Below are 20,289 nucleotides of genomic sequence, written 5' to 3' on the forward strand. Positions count from 1 at the left end.
CAAACAGAGATAATATAGCATATTTTGTGTCAACACAGTATGAAAAATCACTTATTCAGGAAATGGAACAAAATGGGCTTAAAAACTTTTTGGAATGTAATCTATAGCAACAGAAGAAGTATAGAGCCATTATAAAAGCTCCATATTCCAGTTCAGTAGGTGGCGGTAGTGCACCGTAAATTGGTTTGCTAACCGCCATTAAACTCCAGAAGAAGAAGATTCGAATCAAAAGATTTGTAAAGGTTTTGAAGCCTCGCGGCTCAGTGTTTAAAGCGATCGTCGCTAGAGCCTGATATCTTCATGTGTTAATGCTTCGGTGTGCACTGAAATAATTCATCCTTCTTCGATTATTTTATTGGTTTGTCAGCAGAAGACAGGATTTCTTAATACGCTAACCGTTAGCAGTGAGATGAAGTTGAAAATCTGACCCGGACTCACTGTTGTCTCTGGAGCAGGGATTCATTGTCCGGACAGCGTCATAAACATCTCCTGACTCATACAGTTGTGTACTTTGAGGTAATGTCCAGCACGTTTAATAACAATATTATTCAGTGTTTTTACACATGTATTATGAACCAGTGTACTGTGGAGATCGATGACTAAAAACAAGTTGTGCGCTATTCAGACAACTTTAAAATTACCTGAGAACTTCATCTGTATTTATCACTTCTTATTTTAGTTCTTATTTACCTTTATTTTTAGTAACGTTAGGGGAGGGCGGTGTGTAAACTAAGGCTTTTTGACTTTGGCTCTATCATTCAAAAATATTTGCGTTAGATTTAATATTTTATACACAATGTCCCTGTCCTGGAAACTGCCCCTTAAAGTGTGTTTGTGGGATCTACCGTTATCTACTGTGTTAAGTGACAGGAGTTACCTCAGTTGGGGTTCATTGTGAACAGAGGGTTTGTTGTAACATCTGCTAGATAATTTAGTTTAAACACACATTATTCATTCAAATTCTGTTTATATACCAAAGGTGGATGTTGTATTCATCAATGATCCTTCATTTAACCGTTCTTGTATTATGCATTAATGCATAAATAGATTTTTTTTAAAGGCAAAAATTTGTGAGTTATTTCCCCTGATATTGTATTAAGTTATCATTTTGATGAATAGTATTTACATTGTTTTCATTTCATTATCATTGTATACCTGAGGCTTAATTGTAACAGTGTGTGACAACTTGCCCAGCTGTGTAAAAATGTTTTCAATCCCAGCTATCAGTTATTAGGAGTAGGGCTGCACGATAATGAGACCATATGCGATGACGATATGTCTTGCGATATGTCTTTCTTAGAAAAATTATATTTTTATTGGCTTTTATTTTATCATTTAGATACGTAATGAAATAAACAGGTAATGCATATTCTAAAATTGTAATTAAATCTAATTCAGGCTAAAAAACTCTGCTATACATGTGACAAACAGAATGTGTGACCATACGCAGTACTTTGATTTATTGAATATTTATATTAATTTCATAAATCCAACCACTTCAAACTCTCTCTGCTTTCTCTTTGACATGAACAAAGCTGAATGCACTTTACTGTTACTTTACTGCAATACTTGTGAAGATGACCCCCCTTTAAAAGGGATTCATTAACATTGTGAGAGGTGTAGAAATACTAACTTTATACAATAATATGTATAGTAATAGGGGTTGCTAAAATGTTTCAAAATGATGTTATGTTTTAATTCACAAGACAGTGATTAAAACTTGCATAAGGTGTCTAAAAATTACCCCCCTGCCCCCATACACTCTCATTCTCATTGAAATAAAGAAATCCTCTATATATCATTTAAGGTGGGGGATTATTTCCCCTCCATTTTTCAGGCCTTGACCTCCACAGAAGCCACACTTGCATTTGACCCCAAGGACTACATCAAGTCAAGTAAGTTTTGATGATAAACTTGCATAAATATATTTGATCTATGGTATTATAGTTTAACTAGCAAATACCAAAATGTGTTTACACAGTAGCTAGGTAACTAGCCGGTAAATCAGATATCTAAATGTAAGCTAGCACTATTATAATAATAATGTTTATTATGCATTTATGTTTCTTAATGAAAGAATCTGTCTGTAGGAGTCATGTTAAGTGTATGTCATGTGACCGTGGGAGAATAAAGCCGTTATTAATTATGTAGGGTTAAAATACCTGTGTGTAGCTTTGGAAACATGGGGGTGAGTGCAGGTCAGCACATATTTTTTGGTTGACTCTATAATCGTATATTTATTCAGACTCAGTATTGTTAACTATACTGCTAGATTAAAACAATCTTCAATGAAGAATAAACGGCAAACTGTAAGGATGATTGACGTGTCACAATTTTATTGCTTTCCACTCAGCTCCTTGGCTGTTTAAAACGGGTTATTGTGCCACTACAGAATCAATTAAACTTCGACTTAAAATTAAATCAGTCAAGACGTCATTTTTAACATTTGTATTACCTTGCATGCATGTCTGCTTATGACCAAACAAAATGTTTATTTATGTTTGCATATGGTATAGTTTATATACATTTCCACTCATTTCCAAAAATTCCTGATAAATTTGTAATTTAGAATATTAAAATAATTCTCCAGATTAAGTTCTCATGGACAATTTCAGAAAATTTACCAGGAACTTTCCGCCCCTTAGCAAACCTATTTGAAATTTTGAAAAGATATTGTCAATGATTTTTTCAGTAATTTAAATATACTTTCTCTATTGTTTTCCAGAGATCGACCGATAACAAATATTTGGATGCTTATGTGCCCGATAACCGATATGCTGAACCGATTTTTATTTACTGTTATACTTCTGCTTTTGACATAATTACTACAACACGACTGGACTGGACTGAACTGAACATAATTAAAGGCGCTCGATGCATTTTCGGCGTTTTTGTCAAACAGCGACCCCTAGAGTCGCTGGAGAATACTTGCAACTGTCGTAATTTCCCACTCCCACTCTAGTACACCTCTGAAGATAATGACCAGGTAATGTTTCACAATTTCATACAAATATTAGGCTACTGCGTAGTCTACTAAACTACAGATGATGGTAATAGGATAATAAGAAGTTTATTCCAAGTGAAGAGTGCATATAATAACAAAGTACCACGTTTGCTAGCTTATAACGTTTTTACATGATTGCAGCTAAATCACAAGTAAACAGTCTATAGTCTATGTCTACTTTATAATTTCATTTGTGTTCTTTTATTGTAATGTAAACATTACAAAATGCCATGACAAAGTTAATTGTGTACATTGCATTATTTCATAACATTGATACATGATTATTGCTATTTATCATAATAGTTTGCATATTGTGCATGTTTACACTATTTACAACCTCTAGGCTTATTTATGTCCTGATAATTATGTGAGATATTGACAACTGTTATCATGATAATCGCATGACATACTACAAGCAAGCACAACAACAAACAACATAGACCGCAAACAAGTTTACAAATAAGAGATTTACTTACTAGTCCATCAACAAGATTGCCAGATCAGCATCCCTGTTGCATCCAGTGCTGTCTTTTAGCTCACGCCAACGAGTAAAACCTGACTGAGTGGGACTCTTGTCCGATTCCTAACACGGTCATATTCTCTTTTCCTTTTCCTACTCTCTTCCGAATGCGCTTTCTTAACTTTTAAATCTTTTAGCCTCACGTCTCAAATTTGCGCGTGCAGTTGTTGGTATGGGCTTGTTTGACTTCGTGCAGCGCTGCGGGAGCCGGCAGCCGGATGACGTCAAAATGCCGTCTCGGATCATTCTCGCGGTACTCTGACGTCATCCGGCGGTCGGTTCTTGCAGCGCCACACGAAGTTGAACAAGTCTAACGTGTGTGATGTCGTTGCCGTAAAGCAAGTCGTGATTCTCACGAGATTTGTCAGGGGCAGTTCTCTCAAGCTTGCATTGCTGGTTTTGCTTGCGGCGTCCTCCCCGAGCTTCAACAGGAGGATGATTCGCGCTACTATGACTTTGTTTACCAACGAAATAACTTTTAAGCTGTTATATTAAGGTAAAATAACTACATAGTGTGTCTTTAACAGAAAAACTAATTTAATTTAGCATTTTTAATTCCACCAAGCATTAATTCATGGCTGTTTTATTCATGCAAAGCTACGTCGTTATTGGGACCGGATTTTATGGATCGGCATGACTCTGTGAGTTCGTCTCTATTCTTGGACAAGCTGCATACATTGCTTTTAATTAATCAACTTATTTAACCTAACATACATTAATGCACAAATAATATGTGTTATAAATGCCTGCAAATATCCAAAGTAAGTATACTCAAAGACCTTTTAATGAAGTCGTGTCACTCCGCATTCGTATTTGCTTTGCACGCTGCTGCTGCTTTGCGCTCCTCTCCTCAGATGCGCCCAGCGCGCAATTCTCAATTCTCTCGTTTATCAGTCAATCCGATATTACAAAACTATCGGAAAACAGATATATCGGTCGATCTCTATTGTTTTCTCTGGCTGTATCATTTCATTCATGCTGAGAACACTTTGTGCCGCCAGTGCAGACATGTTTCACATGGAGCTATAATTCAGGTATTACGTGAAGTCATGTTTTCATTCATCTGTATTTTTGTCTGTTGCTTTTGAATATTAAAACTGAGCAATAGAGAGCTTAATAGTGAGAGGGAGATAGACATCTGGGTGGGTCCTGGTTTATTTTCAATGCAGGAAAACCCTGCTGCAATAATCAGATGATGTCTGAATCATTTCACTTTGACATGCATAACTAACTTCTATTCAAAACCTTGATCGCCCGATATAAGTAAAATAAAAACTGCATGGAAACGTTTATTTAAATTAATTAAAAAAAGGAAAATCCCCCAGGTCTACACCAAACATAGATTCAGATTCTGTAATTAATGCTTGAGAAAACATTCTGAAGTGAAACATTAAAAAGTCTGAAACAGATGGTGAATGTTTTACTGACATTTAATGTTTTAATGTCTCTTCTTTCATTTCTAGTTCACACCCATAGAGTGAAAGTGATTGAGATCTTCAGTGAAGCTCCTCCTACAACAATCCACCAATAAATGCTGGAGTCAAACACACAGAGAAATCACTCCATGTGTGACAACTGAAATCTTCATGACATAATGTTGATGCTGGTGAAAGAGGAGCTTGAGAAGATGACAGATCCACAACCATGCAGAATAAAGAATGAAGATACTGAGGAACAAATAGGTTGGTGTCTATGTTTCATTTTTTATTTTTCTATCTTTTTTATTGATGGTTGCGGAATAATCATAAAAACTTTTAGAAACATGAGGGGAAAATAAACTAAAATCCATGAGATGATAACTTTCTGCATCTATAATAGATTAAGTAGAATTAGATTGAAACATCAGGTAAAGAGTTTTATCCAAAGCAACCTTCAGTGAATTGAATGAGTGTGATCTTTGGGGATTGATCCATTTGAAGGATTACAAATTAATAAAAAGTTATATCTAGGTTCCAATGTAATGGTATATAAACTGAAAAAGTGATATACATTGTGTTTTACATCTTGATGTAAAGATTATGACATTCAACAATCAAGTCAGGCAGCCCAGGTGGCTAAGACATTAACATTTTGTCTTTATGCTCTTTCTGACGATTGGGTAGAGTGCCAAGTTAAAGGTGATTGCTAAGCTCAAGGCACAACTGTGCATTTAAAGGTATGGGCGATACAGTTAGGATGATTGGATTAGCACCTATGTATTTGAATGATATTGTTATGCTAATGAGATCAGGGCTGAAGCAGTTCCGGTAATGGGCGTTTTGCGCATTGCAACGTTCGTCTGTTATAGGCAGTCAGGAGTTAGTAGATTAACATGGGAGGATTTGAACTTGAAAAGCAGAATGTACGGACGCCTTTCTGCGGTTAAAACAACATTCCTTGTTTTTAATCAGTATTTAAACATCTTCCATGATAATAAATGTTAAAATATATATATATATATATATAAAACACGGTTGGCAATTATAGGGTTCTAATGACGGTGTTCAACTATAACCGTCGGTCTAACCGTCACACCCCTAATTGGAAACACCAGAAGTGTTATAGGGTTTTGAACACAGCACAAGAGTTAAACTACAAGAGCAGAAATTGACAATAGAAATGACATATTGTACTTCACATTAAAAATAACATGAATACATGACATCTCAAATGTGTTTTATTACTCTGATTTATCAATATCAACTATTTACTGTCTTCATTTTAGATATGATGGAAGTGAAAGAGGAGAGTCAAGCTGAAGTGGATGAGAAACATCAGATTGTAAAAATAAACCACAATGTTTCACAGAAAGAAACTCTGAAGACAGAAGACATAAAGTGTGAAAATAGTTTCAGAGAAGATGAAAGCCCTGAAGATCACAAGAGGACTCACAGTGAGGAGAAACCTTTCACATGTCAACAGTGTGGAAAGAGTTTCGGAAGAAAAGTTAACCTTAAAACACACATGAAGATTCACACTGGAGAGAAACCACACGCGTGTCATCTGTGTGGAAAGAGTTTTATAAATGCAGGTGACCTTAAGAAACATTTGAGGACTCACACTGGAGAGAAACCTTACACTTGTCATCTGTGTGGAAAGAGTTTCTCTATTGAAAGTTACCTTAAAATACATGCAAGAGTTCACACTGGAGAGAAACCTTACACTTGTCAACAATGTGGAAAGAGTTTCTCTGTTGAAAGTAACCTTAAGGTACACGCGAGGATTCACACTGGAGAGAAACCTTACACTTGTCATCAATGTGGAAAGAGTTTCTATGTTGAAAGTACCCTTACGATACATGCAAGAATTCACACTGGAGAGAAACTATTTGTGTGCCAAGAGTGTGGAAAGAGTTTTATAACTGCAGCTGAACTTAAGATACACATGCGGTCTCACACCGGAGAGAAACCACATCTGTGCCATCACTGTGAAAAGAGTTTTATAACTGCAGGTAAACTTAGAATACACATGATGACACACACTGGAGAGAAACCTTACACTTGTCATCTGTGTGGAAAGAGTTTTTCTAATGAAAGTTACCTTAAAACACATGCCAGAATTCACACTGGAGAGAAACCTTACAGATGCCATGAGTGTGAAAAATGTTTCAGAAGCAAAAGTAGCCTGATAACACACATGAAAATTCACAAAGCAGAGAAACTTCACACGTGTCTTCAGTGTGGAAAGTGTTTCAGTACGGAGAGTCATCTTAAGAAACACATGATAACTCACAGTGAAAAGAAACCTCACGCATGTCTTCAGTGTGAAAAGAGTTTCAGAGATAAACTTGGACTTGAGACTCACATGAGAAGACACACTGGAGAGAAACCTTACATATGTCTTCAGTGTGAAAAAAGTTATATAAGTGAAAAAAATCTTAAGACACACATGAAAGTTCACACTGAAGGAAAACCGTTCACTTGTCAACACTGTGAAAGGGGTTTTACAATGAAAGCTCACCTTAAAGCACACGTGAGAATTCACACTGGAGAGAAACCGTTCACTTGTCAACACTGTGGAAAGAGTTTTACAGTAAAGGGTGGCCTTAACAAACACATGAGAATCCACACTCGATAGAAACCATTCATGTGTCAACAGTGTGGATATGACAACAAAGCTTAGAAATCAGCTGAGGTCTTAATAAAACTGTGCATAGGATCCTTACTTGACATCTACATGCGCACAAATGCCCAAAATGTCTGTTCTTGTGTTCTTGTAGACTTGTAAAATCTGTAGTCGCAGCCCCAATACTGCTCCAATTCCAACTTTGCATCGTGCCAAGTTCAAATAACATGCCCGGATGTGTTCTTGATCTGCTCATTTTATCGAGGATGCATCAGGAGGTGACTTGTGTGGACTTATGACAGCCAAGTTTCCCAGAATGCATTTTGCGTCAGCGGCAATGAAGCTTAAAACCTGCAAAATGTTTGAAATATTACTCTTTTTGTTGTGTCATAAAATGTAGCTGTTTAGTCAAGAATATGGATGAATTAACTTTAAATGTGTGGTCGGTTATTAAATATAGTGCCTATATTAAAAGATTTGGATATTTGAGATCAAGGTGATCAGCAGGGGGTCAGCACCGTGTACACCGCCGAGGGCAGCCTTATTTTGTCAAGTCCTTCTAAAATGTGCCACTAGCTCATTGCAGCTGCTCTGCCCTTCAGTGTCTGATGGTCAAACATGACATATTCCCTTTGGATATATCTAACTGGCATTTTTTAGTCTCAGTTTATTTCTCTTAATTATTCATATTAAGTCTGTTTTTTGTTAATTATCATTTTAACTGATGTACATTTTCATAACTTAAATCACATATATTTTCTATAGAATCTTAGCACTGAATCACTGCCTTTGTACTTTAAGTAGATTTTATTCTTGTGTTAACTTCATGTTGTGCAAAAGTTTGGTACTTTTAAAATGAATGGTTGTGTTTTATATCATATTTTATTTTGTAATAAAGACATTAAAGCAAACCAGCGTATGCACCATAGATTGTAAAAAAGATGCATGTAGTGTCCGTGACGCCGTCACCCATAGTGTTCTGAAGATCGTTTTTGAAGCCAATTGTAGGCGGTACCTGTCATCTCCATCTTGTCCACGCATCACCGCTCTTCACTCGTGTAAAGAGGCATGACCTGGGTGAAGCTGAAGTGACTGGTTGCTAAAACCATGCCCACCTAGCTCGACTAACAGTGACAATAGTGTCTGTTCAACCGCCACTCAAGTAGCCATGCCCTTTATTATGCAGAACTTCAAAGCTTAATATAATTTAAATGGATGAGTTACAAAAAAATTCACCCCCTCACCTTTTGGAGCCAACCTCTAGTGGCCAGTCAATGAAATGCGGTTTAAATCTTCCATATTTGCTTCATCAGAGAGATAGGAAGGTTGCCACTCGGAATGCTTGTGTTGCCTGAACCACATGTTCATATTTTCTAAATGAAAACAAGCAAGGTTTTTGCATTTAATATATATTTACATTTTTTATATTGCATGGCTGACACCACCGTCGCTGTATGTTTGAATGAGTGAGTGAATGGGTGAATGTGAGACAACTTGTAAAGCGCTTTGGATGGCCATGAGTCTGTTGAAAGTGCTATATAAATGCAGTCCATTTACCATTTTACAAAAATATATTAAAGGGACATTCCACTTTTTTTGAAAATATGCTCATTTTCCTACTCCCCTAGAGTTAAACATTTGATTCTTACCGTTTTGGAATCCATTCAGCTGATCTCTGGGTATGGTGCTAGCACTTTTAGCATAGCTTAGCACAATCCATTAAATCTGATTAGACCATTAGCATCACCCTAAAAAACAACCAAAGGTTTTCAGTATTTTTCCTATTTAAAACTTGACTCTTCTGTAGTAACAGTGAGGAAAATACATATTTGAACACCCTGCTATTTTGCAAGTTCTTCCACTTAGAAATCATGGAGGGGTCTGAAATTGTCTTTGTAGGTGCATGTCCACTGTGAGACAATCTAAAAAAAAACAGAAATCACAATGTCTGATTTTTAAAACTATTTATTTGTATGATACAGCTGCAAAAAGTATTTGAACACCTGAGAAAATTAATGTTAATATTTGGTACAGTAGCCTTTGTTTGGAATGATAGCGGTCAAACATGTCCTGTAGTTTTTTACCAGGTTTGCACACACTGCAGGAGGGATTTTGGCCCAGTCTCTAGATCAGTCAGGTTTTTGGCCTGTCGCTGAGAAACACGGAATTTGAGCTCCCTCCAAAGATTATCTATTGGGTTAAGGTCTGGAGACTGGCTAGGCCACACCAGAACCTTGATATGCTTCTTACAGAGCCACTCCTTGGTTATCCTAGCTGTGTGCTTCAGGTCATTGTCATGTTGGAAGACCCAGCCTCGACCCATCTTCAATGCTCTAACTGAGGGAAGGAGGTTGTTCCCCAAAATCTCACAATACATGGCCCCGGTCATCCTCTCCTTTATACAGTGCAGTCGCCCTCTCCCATGTGCACAAAAACACCCCCAAAGCATGAAGCTACCACCCCCATGCTTCATAGTAGTGATGGTGTTCTTGGGATAGTACTCATCATTCTTTTTCCTCCAAACACGTTTACTGGAATTATGACCAAAAAGTTATATTATGGTCTTATCTGACCACATGACTTTCTCCCATGACTCATCATTTCTCCCATGGATCATCCAAATGGTCATTGGCAAACTTAAGACGGGCTTTGACATGTGCTGGTTTAAGCAGGGGAACCTTCCGTGCCATGCATGATTTCAAACAATGACGTCTTAATTTTCAGGTCATTGACCAGCTCCTCCCGTGTAGTTCTGGGCTGATTTCTCACCTTTTTAGAATCATTGAGACCCCACAAGGTGAGATCTTGCATGGAGCCCCAGTCCGAGGGAGATTGACAGTCATGTTTAGCTTCTTCCATTTTCTAATGATTTTCCAACAGTGGACCTTTTTTTCACCAAGCTGCTTGGCAATTTCCTTGTAACCCTTACCAGCCTTATGAAGGTGTACAATTACGTCTCTAGTGTCTTTGGACAGCTCTTTGGTCTTGGCCATGTTAGCAGTTGGATTCTTACTGATTGTATGGGGTGGACAGGTGTTTTTATGCAGCTAACGACCTCATACAGTTGCATCTGATTTGGGATAATAAATGGAGTGGAGGTAGACATTTTAAAGGCAGACTAACAGGTCTTTGAGGGTCAGAATTCTAGCTGATAGACAGGTGTTCAAATACTTATTTGCAGCTGGATCATACAAGTAAATAGTTAAAAAATCATACATTGTGAGTTTTGGTGTCTCTCACAGTGGACAAGCACCTACGATGAAAATGTAAGACCCCTCCATGATTTCTAAGTGGGAGAACTTGCAAAATAGCAGGGTGTTCAAATACTTATTTTCCTCACTGTAGATAGATTTTTAAACAGAGTTATTTCCTCCTGATATTTTATTAACAGTTATAATTGAATAGTATTTACATTACTTTTATTTCATTATCATTGTATACATGAGGTTTAAAGGAGCATTTCACCCGTAGAAACATTAATCTTTATTGAAAGTGTGTCATATTTGTAGTCGAAATGTAAGATACATTTAAAATTTGGTGATGCAAAATGATGATTTTTACATCATTGAAAGAAGGAAGTGCAACACTGAAATCTGTATTTCTCCTGTCTCAGCGGCAACTGAGGAAGATGACCATTCAAAAACATGACTGGGGTTCTAACTATACAAAGCTTTATGCAAATGGGTGAAGTGTCCCTTTAATTGTAACACTGTGACAACTAACCCCACTTTGTAAAAATGTTTTCAATCCCAGCTATTAGTTTTTAGGAGTTGCTAACATGTTTCAAAATTGTTTTAGGTGAAAAGACCATGATTAAAACTTGGATAAATAAAAATCTTGCATCTGGGTGGGTCCAGATTCATTTTCAATGCAGGAAAACCCTGTTGCAATAATCAGATGATGTCTGAATCATTTCACTTTGACATGCATAACTAACTTCTATTCAAAACCTTGATCGCTTAATTTAAATAAAAATAAAAAGTTTATTCAAATCCCCCAGGTCTACACCAAACATAGATTCAGATTCTGTAATTAATGCTTGAGAAAACATTCTGAAGTGAAACATTAAAACGTCTGAAACAGATGATGAATGTTTTACTGACATTAAATGTTTTAATGCCTCTTCTTTCATTTCTAATTCACACCCATAGAGTGAAAGTGATTGAGACCTTCAATGAAGCTCCTCCTACAACAATCCACCAATAAATGCTGGAGTCAAACACACAGAGAAATCACTCCATGTGTGACAACTGATATCTTCATGACATAATGTTGATGTTGGTGAAAGAGGAGCTTGAGAAGATGACAGATCCACAACCATGCAGAATAAAGGATGAAGATACTGAGAAACAAATAGGTTGGTATCTATTTTTCAATCTTTATTATTGATGGTTGAGGAATAATCATAAAAACATTGAGAAACTAAAATCCATGAGATGATAACTTTCTGCATCTATAATAGATTCAGTAGAATTAGATTGAAACATCAGGTAAAGATGAATGACTGTGATCTCAAAGCAATGCTCTACTACAGTTAACCCTCATGTTGTGTTCACGTCATTATGGACAGAATTTTCTTTTACCCAAAAATAGTAGTTAAAGGGACATTGTGTAATATTTTAAGTATTTTATCATAAATATGTCCTTACTGGTGTAAAATTACCTCCGCCAATGATCTGACTTATCCTCGTAAGCGAAGAATTTCTTATTTATATATACATAGGATGACGGTAAGTCATAAACATGGGTATATAAATAGGTAAGTTCATGGAGGTTTTTTTCAAATTTCGAATTCAAAAAACGAGGGTAAACATCGGGGTAGCTTTTCCAAGGTGGAAAGAGATAATGAAAGACTTTTAAAGGGATGCTGAAGTTGCCAGATTTCTCCTCGACATGTAAGTAAATGTTGCGCTATATATTACAAGGTTTTTGTTATTGCTTTGTTGTGTAATTCACTGCAGGAAGCATTACAGTAAAACATGTATAGTTAACAGCTGGGTAGGGTTAGGGACTTGAAGGGCTCGCGCCCCGGACCTAAGGCGCCAGAGCTACGGACATTTGAAAATCGGGGGACAGCCGGCCGGCCGTATCTCAGGTGGGGGAAGGGTTAGAGACTCGGGGGTAGGCTTGCTCGGAAGGCCTGTTCAGCGCAAGTTAGCAGCACAGCTATGTCCATCTACCTACCTCCATCAGTAGCCTACTTTTCATGATGGTCTTACGCCTGCCATCAAGCTGTAATATAATTTTTATCTAAAGGGACATTTATATTTTTGTTATTCATGCTAAGAGTGCTCCTGAATATAAATCCATGTGTATTGACGACAATCCCTACCCGCGAATGGGTTGGCTATTGAGTATGTTTAATGTTGTGAGACGTTTTGTAGTCTAGAAGTTTGATCAGAATCCATTTTGATTGAGCAAATGGTCAATCTTGCATCTCGGATGCAAATGAAGATGTCACCGGGTGACTATGATGGGGCGGAACCAAAAGTGGCGGAGAAAGGTTCCGCCTGAAGATGGTTTCCGCCCGGGCCCGTTTTTTAACTACACTATTTTATTTCCTGGTCTCCCTGACAACACATAGTATGAGGAAATGAGCAACAGGTGTGGGGCATCAACGTGACGACCCGTGATTGGAGGAGGAGGAGAGACAAGACACATTAAAAAGGTCCAAAGGAGCACAATGAAGAGGTTGTTTTCGGGTGTGAGCCCCCCTTTTTGCCTTGGGCAAAACCTAACCACACGCCCCGTCCTTGGAGGAGCCAAAGGGCGCCGTTGATCCGCAAACCACTTAGAGTGTAAGGAAAGAGTGCGGCTGCCAACAGAGGCGAAAAGGTCGGGGCTGTGAAAATTAAAGGGACACCACACCGAGTGCTGTGTTGTGTACTTTGGAAGACGAGAGGTTAGAGACGTTGGAGTAAGGAAGTTATTGTGTGATTTGGATGTGGAGAAGAGAACACGACGCTGTTAGATGTATGAGTGGGGAATCGTTTGGACAGCAAAGCGTGAGTAAACAATCAAAACAAACGCTCTGTACTATCTAGAAGAGGAGTTACTGGTGTCTTTGTGGGGGTGTTGAAGGTTACCGGCCCTGCGGAGATTGAATGCGTAGGCGAGCCGAAGAGGTAACCAGGAGACATAGAGGGGCGTTGTTGAACATATTTATCTGTGAAATCTTTTCTCTCTTTCTGGCGTGTACAACGCCCAACCCGCCTCTCGAGCAGCCAAGACCTAGGCGGCCAAGTCTTAACTTCACGTGGAGTGCGTGTGCAGAGTGCTGTGGTGAGTGTGACTTTTATCGTGTGTTTCACTAAGCTTGCTGTGTGTGCTGTATTGACAGTAACCGAAGCCGCCCGGGCCCCGTGCAGATTGTGCGAAGAAATAGCACGTTGAGGCCCGAGCCAGAGGAGAGAAACCAACCACTACCTGTGCAGTGTATTATTTGCCTGTATTTGCAGTAACGCCTCGAAGAGGACCAAACAGTGTCAGTAGTGAGAACCCATTACCTCGGTCTCCACGAATGCTTTGGAGGGAACCAAAGGCCCCAGTGTTGTGAGTAACCCACCAGTGCAGTGTATAACTTACCTGTGTTTGCAGCAACGCCTCGAAGAGGACCCAACAGTGTCAGTAGTGAGAACCCATTACCTCTGTCTCCACAAATGCTTTGGAGGGAACCAAAGGCCCCAGTGTTGTGAATAACCCACCGGTGCAGTGTATAACTTACCTGTGTTTGCAGCAACGCCTCGAAGAGGACCAAACAGTGTCAGTAGTGAGAACCCATTACCTCTGTCTCCACGAATGCTTTGGAGTGAACCAAAGGCCCCAGTGTTGTGAGTAACCAACCTGTGCAGTGTATAACTTACCTGTGTTTGCAGCAACGCCTCGAAGAGGACCGAACCGTGTCAGTAGTGAGAACCTCCTACCTCTGCCCCAACATATGCCTTGGAGGCGAGAATAAGAAGATTGTTTTAACCTGCCCTCCCCGGTTCCCCTTATGTTTTAATTATTTAATAAAAATTCAGTTGTATGGTAATTTACGTGTCTGTCTGGTCATTGGGGTGGTCTTGGGAACCTCCTCGAGGTGGGAACTAGAGAGGGGCGTGACCCTTTAGCTATCTTGGGTCCGCCCCGGCCGTGACAAAGACATGTTGTAATAACTTTTTAAAGCACTGTCTGTTTTAAAGCTCCCGTTCTGTCTGTGATTTTGAAGCTTTGGTTGTGTTTATAGTGGGCAATATAGCATGCGTTCATGTTTCACGTGTATAAAAACGCTGTATTTTTCACACAATTGACTTATCTGTATAGCGCTGTTTTCACTGTCCTCAAAACAGGCTGATATCTTCCTTGTTATGTGAAGTCCCTCCTTCAGAAATACGTAACGAGCTCTGATTGTGTAGTTTGTTTAGTGTGCTGTGATTCGATAGCAGCTTAGCTTAGCAGAGCCGTTTGAGCCAAAGCTGGTGACTGATGTATTCATGTGGGCGGAGTTTTACAATGAACTGTTTTACTGACGTCATTAAAGCAGGAAATAGAGGGCTGTAGTCCAAACCTACCGTTCCTTGTAGGCTTTTATAGAGGAATTCTATTAAAGAAAATATATCACCTGGCAGTGAACTTTGAGCTTTATCATTTTACAGGTATTATTTATGCAATATAGCAACATTACACACTAACTAGGGTTTAAAAAATGGTATCAGGAAGAACGTGACCTTTAAATGCAAAGCACCCATTAACAAGGCACATGAAATAGGCTATTGTCATTCATGTGCATACGTTCAGTAAATGCATTAGATGCATGCTTCATTTACATGAGTTCACTCCAATTTTTTGTCATTTTGGTTTAACGACTCAGATTTGATAATGACTCTGTGCAATAGTGTACAGACTAAAAGTAACATGTTATTTTGTGAATCATTTGTTTACTACGATACTCACAAAGACAGATATTTTGAGACGTGTTTTTTGTATGTAAACCAAAAAAGAAAATACAGAAAAATGTGTGGACAACATAGACAATATAGTACAGTGTCTAAGATTAACCTGTACTAGTAATAATGTAATGTATAGAAGAGAGATCTAATTTAAACCAATGTCAGCTGGCTCCCTAGGACTTGAGAAAAAACTCCTAGGAGAAAAAATCTGCTTAGGAGGAAAAAGTCCTAGGAAGAAAAAAACATTGAGAGAGAGAGCCAGACATAGATGAATTATAGATGACATAATTTATATCAAAGACTATTTTATAAAATTTGATTTGAATTTAAACATTTAAAATTATGTATGTACGTACGTACGTATGTATTTATTCATTACACACAAACTGATTATATTTCAAAGATTTATTTCTTTTAATTTTTATGATTATAACTGACAACTGAGAAAATCCCAAATTCAGCATTTCACAACTGAAAAGTATGAACATGAAAAGTATGATGAGCATGTACAGCACTCAATACTTAGTTGGGGCTCCTTTTGCCTGAACCGTGGCCAAACCACTGACTTTACAATTGTACATATCACGCGCAGACGTGAACACAATGCATCTTGAAGTGTTGTCACTATGCTAAGTGGGATGTGATCAAAGCCTGGAGTGGAGCAAAAGCATGTTCTTCTCTCCACTGTAAGCGTTCTGTAATCACTTCGCTCCGGATCCACTCCGGGTTTTCTGACTGTAGCGTGTTAAGCTGAGGTAAAACTTCAAGCATGCTCATATTTTAAATGCAGGAAGGCTCTGATGTATAATAGATTAATAAAGGTGTAAAAAACAAATGGAGATTCACATGGCTTAAACAGCCAATTATGTGTCTTTGCACTGTATGCCTAGAGGTCCTGTATTTTGGGGGCAATTGATTTGTCCCGTTTTTTTTTTTGTTTTTTTTGACTGATACGTTGATCTAAACAGTGACTTATACAGGTTTGTTAAACTTAAACTTAAAATTTATCTCAAAATTCATCAGATTGATGCTTTAAAATATGGAATTTTCAACATTTTCGTACGGGTTTTAAACACAAAACTACAAGAATGACATAATGTACTTCACATTAAAAATAACATGGATACATGACAATCTCAAATGTGTTTTGTCACTCTGGTTTATTAATATGAACTATTTACTGTCTTCATTTTAGATATGATAGAAGTGAAAAAGGAGAGTCAAGCTGAAGTGGATGAGAAACATCAGATTGTAAAAAGCAAACATAATGTTTCACAGAAAGAACCTCTGAAGACAGAAGACATAAAGTGTGAAAATACTTTCAGTGAAGATGAACGCCCTGCAGATCACAAGAGGACTCACAGTGAAGAGAAACCTTTCACATGTCAACAGTGTGGACCGAGTTTGAGAACAAAAGTTAACCTTAAAGCACACATGAGGATTCACACTGGAGAGAAACCTTTCACATGTCAACAGTGTGGAAAGAGTTTCACAAGAAAAGGAAACCTTAACATACATGTGAGGGTTCACACTGGCGAGAGAGCATTCAAGTGCCATCAATGTGGAAAGAGTTTCATATATCAAACAGGCCTTAATCGGCACATGAAAGTTCACAGTGGGGAAAAGCCAAACGCGTGCCATCATTGTGACAAGAGTTTTCCATATAAAAGTGAACTTAAGATACACATGAGGTCTCACACTGGAGAGAAACCACACGTGTGCCATCAGTGTGGAAAGAGTTTTGCAACTGCAAGTGTCCTTAACAGACATTTGAAAATTCACACCGGAGAGAAACCTTACACTTGTCATCAATGTGGAAAGAGTTTCACCTGTACATCGAACCTTAACCGCCACATGAAAACTCACAGTGAGGAAAAGCCACACGCCTGCCATCACTGTGACAAGAGTTTCCCAGATACAAGTAAACTTATGATACACATGATGATTCACACAGGAGAGAAATCATTAACTTGTCATCAGTGTGGAAAGTTTTTAAAAAAAAAAAACGTTACCTTAAAGCACACATGAGAATTCACACTGGAGAGAAACCACACGTGTGCCATTACTGTAGAAAGAGTTTTATAACTGCATGTGAACTTAAGAAACACATGAGGACTCACACTGGAGAGAAACCTTACACTTGTCAACACTGTGGTAAGAGTTTCTCTATTGAAAGTAACCTTAAGATACAAGGATTCACACTGGAGAGAGACCTTACACATGCCATGAGTGTAAAAAGAGTTTCAAAGCAAAAGCTAACTTTAACTCACACATGAGAATCCACACTCGATAAAAACCATTCATGTGTCAACAGTGTGGATATGACAACTAAGTTTAGAAATCAGCTGAGGTCTTATTAATAAAACTGTCTTGAGGATCCTTACTAAAAGTCTACATACGCACAAAAGTCAAAAATGGTGTACGGCAAAAAAGATTCAGGCCTTTTCTCAATATGTGTTCTTGTCTGTACTTGTGGACTTGTGAAACGTCATCAGTCGCGGCCCAAGTACTGCTCAAATTCCAAGTTCAAATCAAGCAAAGTTCACATAACATCCCCGGATGTCTTGATCCACTCATTTTATCAAGGATGCATCAGGAGGTGACTTGTGTGTGCTTACGAATGCCAAGTTTCCCAGAATGCATTTTTGTGTCAGCAGCAATGAAGCTTAAAACCTGCACAATTTTCGAAATATTGCTCTTTCTGTGTGATAAAATGTAGCTGTTTGTCGAGAATATAGATGAATAAACCTCAAATCTTGGTCAGTTAGTAAAGATAGGACCTATATTAAAATTTTCTCTGACGATTTTGCATATTTGTGTTCAAGTTGATCAGCGGGCAGTCAGTGTCGTGTACACCACCGAGGGCAGATTTATCTCGGCAAGTCTTTCTGAAATTTGCCGCTGTCTCAGTGTCTGATGGTCAAACATGAAATATTCCCTTTGGATATATCTAACTGGCATCTTTCTGTCTCTGTAATTCTGTAAGTCTGTTATTTGTTATCATAGTTTTTACTGATGTTAAAGTTAAGATTCATAACTTAAATCACATATATATTCTATATAATCTTAACACTGAATCACTGCCTTTGTACTTTAACTAGATTTTTACTTGTTTACTTTATGTTGTACAAAAATGTTGTACTTTTATAATAAATGGTTGTGTTTTATATCATATTTCATTTTGTAATAAATGCATTAATCTGTGTACGTGTTGCCTGAACCACATATTCATATTTTTTATATGAAAACAAGCAAGGTTTTTAAATTTGACATTTCATTTTATTGCAAAAATACATTAAAGGGGACCTTTCACAAGACTTTTTTAAGATGTCAAATAAATCTTTCATTTCCCCATAGTGTCTATATAAAGTTGTACCTCATAATACCATATAGATAATTTATTATAACATACCATATAGATAATTTATTATAACATGTTAAAATTGCCACTTTGAGGATAAACGTAGGTGTTTATGGCTGCAATAATCCCTTAAACGGACAGACTGGAGTGATGAAATCTTTTGGAAATCTATTAATAATTAGAATAGAAAATAATTAGAGAAAATGTCCGGTGTTCTGTCGAAGTCTGATCCCTCTATATGTTTCTTATAGCGTTTTCATCATGTTACATTTATCATTTATTTAGAAAGATTAAAGATTTGAATTTGTTACTGAAAAAGCAATAATATCACCATTTGTTCAATTTTATATTTTTTCCGTTTTCTATTATTTATTTTTACCTTATATCTTAGCATATGTCTTCTTCCTCCTTGTTCTAAAATTATTGGGCCCTATTTTAACGATCTAAGCGCATTGTCTAAAGCGCACAGCGCAACGTCTAAATGGGCGTGTCCGAATCCACTTTTGCTAATTTAACGACGGGAAAAATCGTTTTTGCGCCGAGCGCATGGTCGAAAAGGGTAGGTCCTATTGTAATGGGAGTATTTTGGGCGTAACGTGCAGTAAACCAATGAGAGTCTCAGCTCTCATCCCCTTTAAAAGCAAGTTGCGCTGGCGCTATGTCTAATCCCTATTTAGATGACGGACTTTATAAACTGAAAAACTAAGCGGAGGTGGAAGATCCCCAGTTTAAGATTAATGTTAAATAATTGTGTTGTTTTTCCCTTATATTGAAATTGTTATTTTTTTATTAAAACCTTTAAAACCCGTTTTCTTTTAGTCATGGAAGTAAAAAGCAGGCTTGTAATTGCTTTAAATGTATGGCTATCCAATATCATCAAAAAATAATTTACAAGTATGTAAGATAAGGTTTGTACTCTAAAAATACTTTATTTGTAACAAACAGGAGATAAAGAAATTACAAACGGCTCTCCTAACGTTTCAGCACTTTGGACAGCGTTTTTTTAGCAAAGAGTTTTTTTAAGCATTACTTACAAATGTTTCTCATCTCGCCATATCCACAGGTACATCATATACAATAAATCCGTGAGGTAGCATTAAAAAAACATTTAAAAACAGATGCATTTGTTTAAAGCAAAGCATTTATTTACTTATCAGGCTGCAGGTAAAGCAGCTCTTTGCGCCTTCTAACGTCTCATAATCAGTCCTCATTTATAAATATGTCCAAGAGACTCAATAATAATCTCTTAAATTCAATCCTTTAATCTTTCATATTTAAAAGCATTTTTGTGCTGCTGCGCATTTATGTACTTTGTGATAAGCAAACCCGCGTTGTCCTCCCGTTTATAGGCGCATATTACTAATGCGCTCTTTAAATAACATAAAACACATTGCGCCATTGACTTTAGACTTTAGACCAGGTTTTTGTT

The 20,289-nt window shown here is 37.6% G+C and overlaps 2 pseudogenes; both read left to right on the forward strand.

The window, feature by feature from the left end:
- LOC141350776 (uncharacterized) overlaps positions 1-20,289 on the forward strand; it is a 381,966-nt pseudogene that overhangs the window by 236,694 nt on the left and 124,983 nt on the right.
- Positions 869-18,706, forward strand: LOC129423099 (uncharacterized; annotated as a pseudogene).

Source organism: Misgurnus anguillicaudatus, chromosome 19, assembly GCF_027580225.2.
Source record: "Misgurnus anguillicaudatus chromosome 19, ASM2758022v2, whole genome shotgun sequence".
Taxonomy (NCBI): Eukaryota; Metazoa; Chordata; class Actinopteri; order Cypriniformes; family Cobitidae; genus Misgurnus; species Misgurnus anguillicaudatus.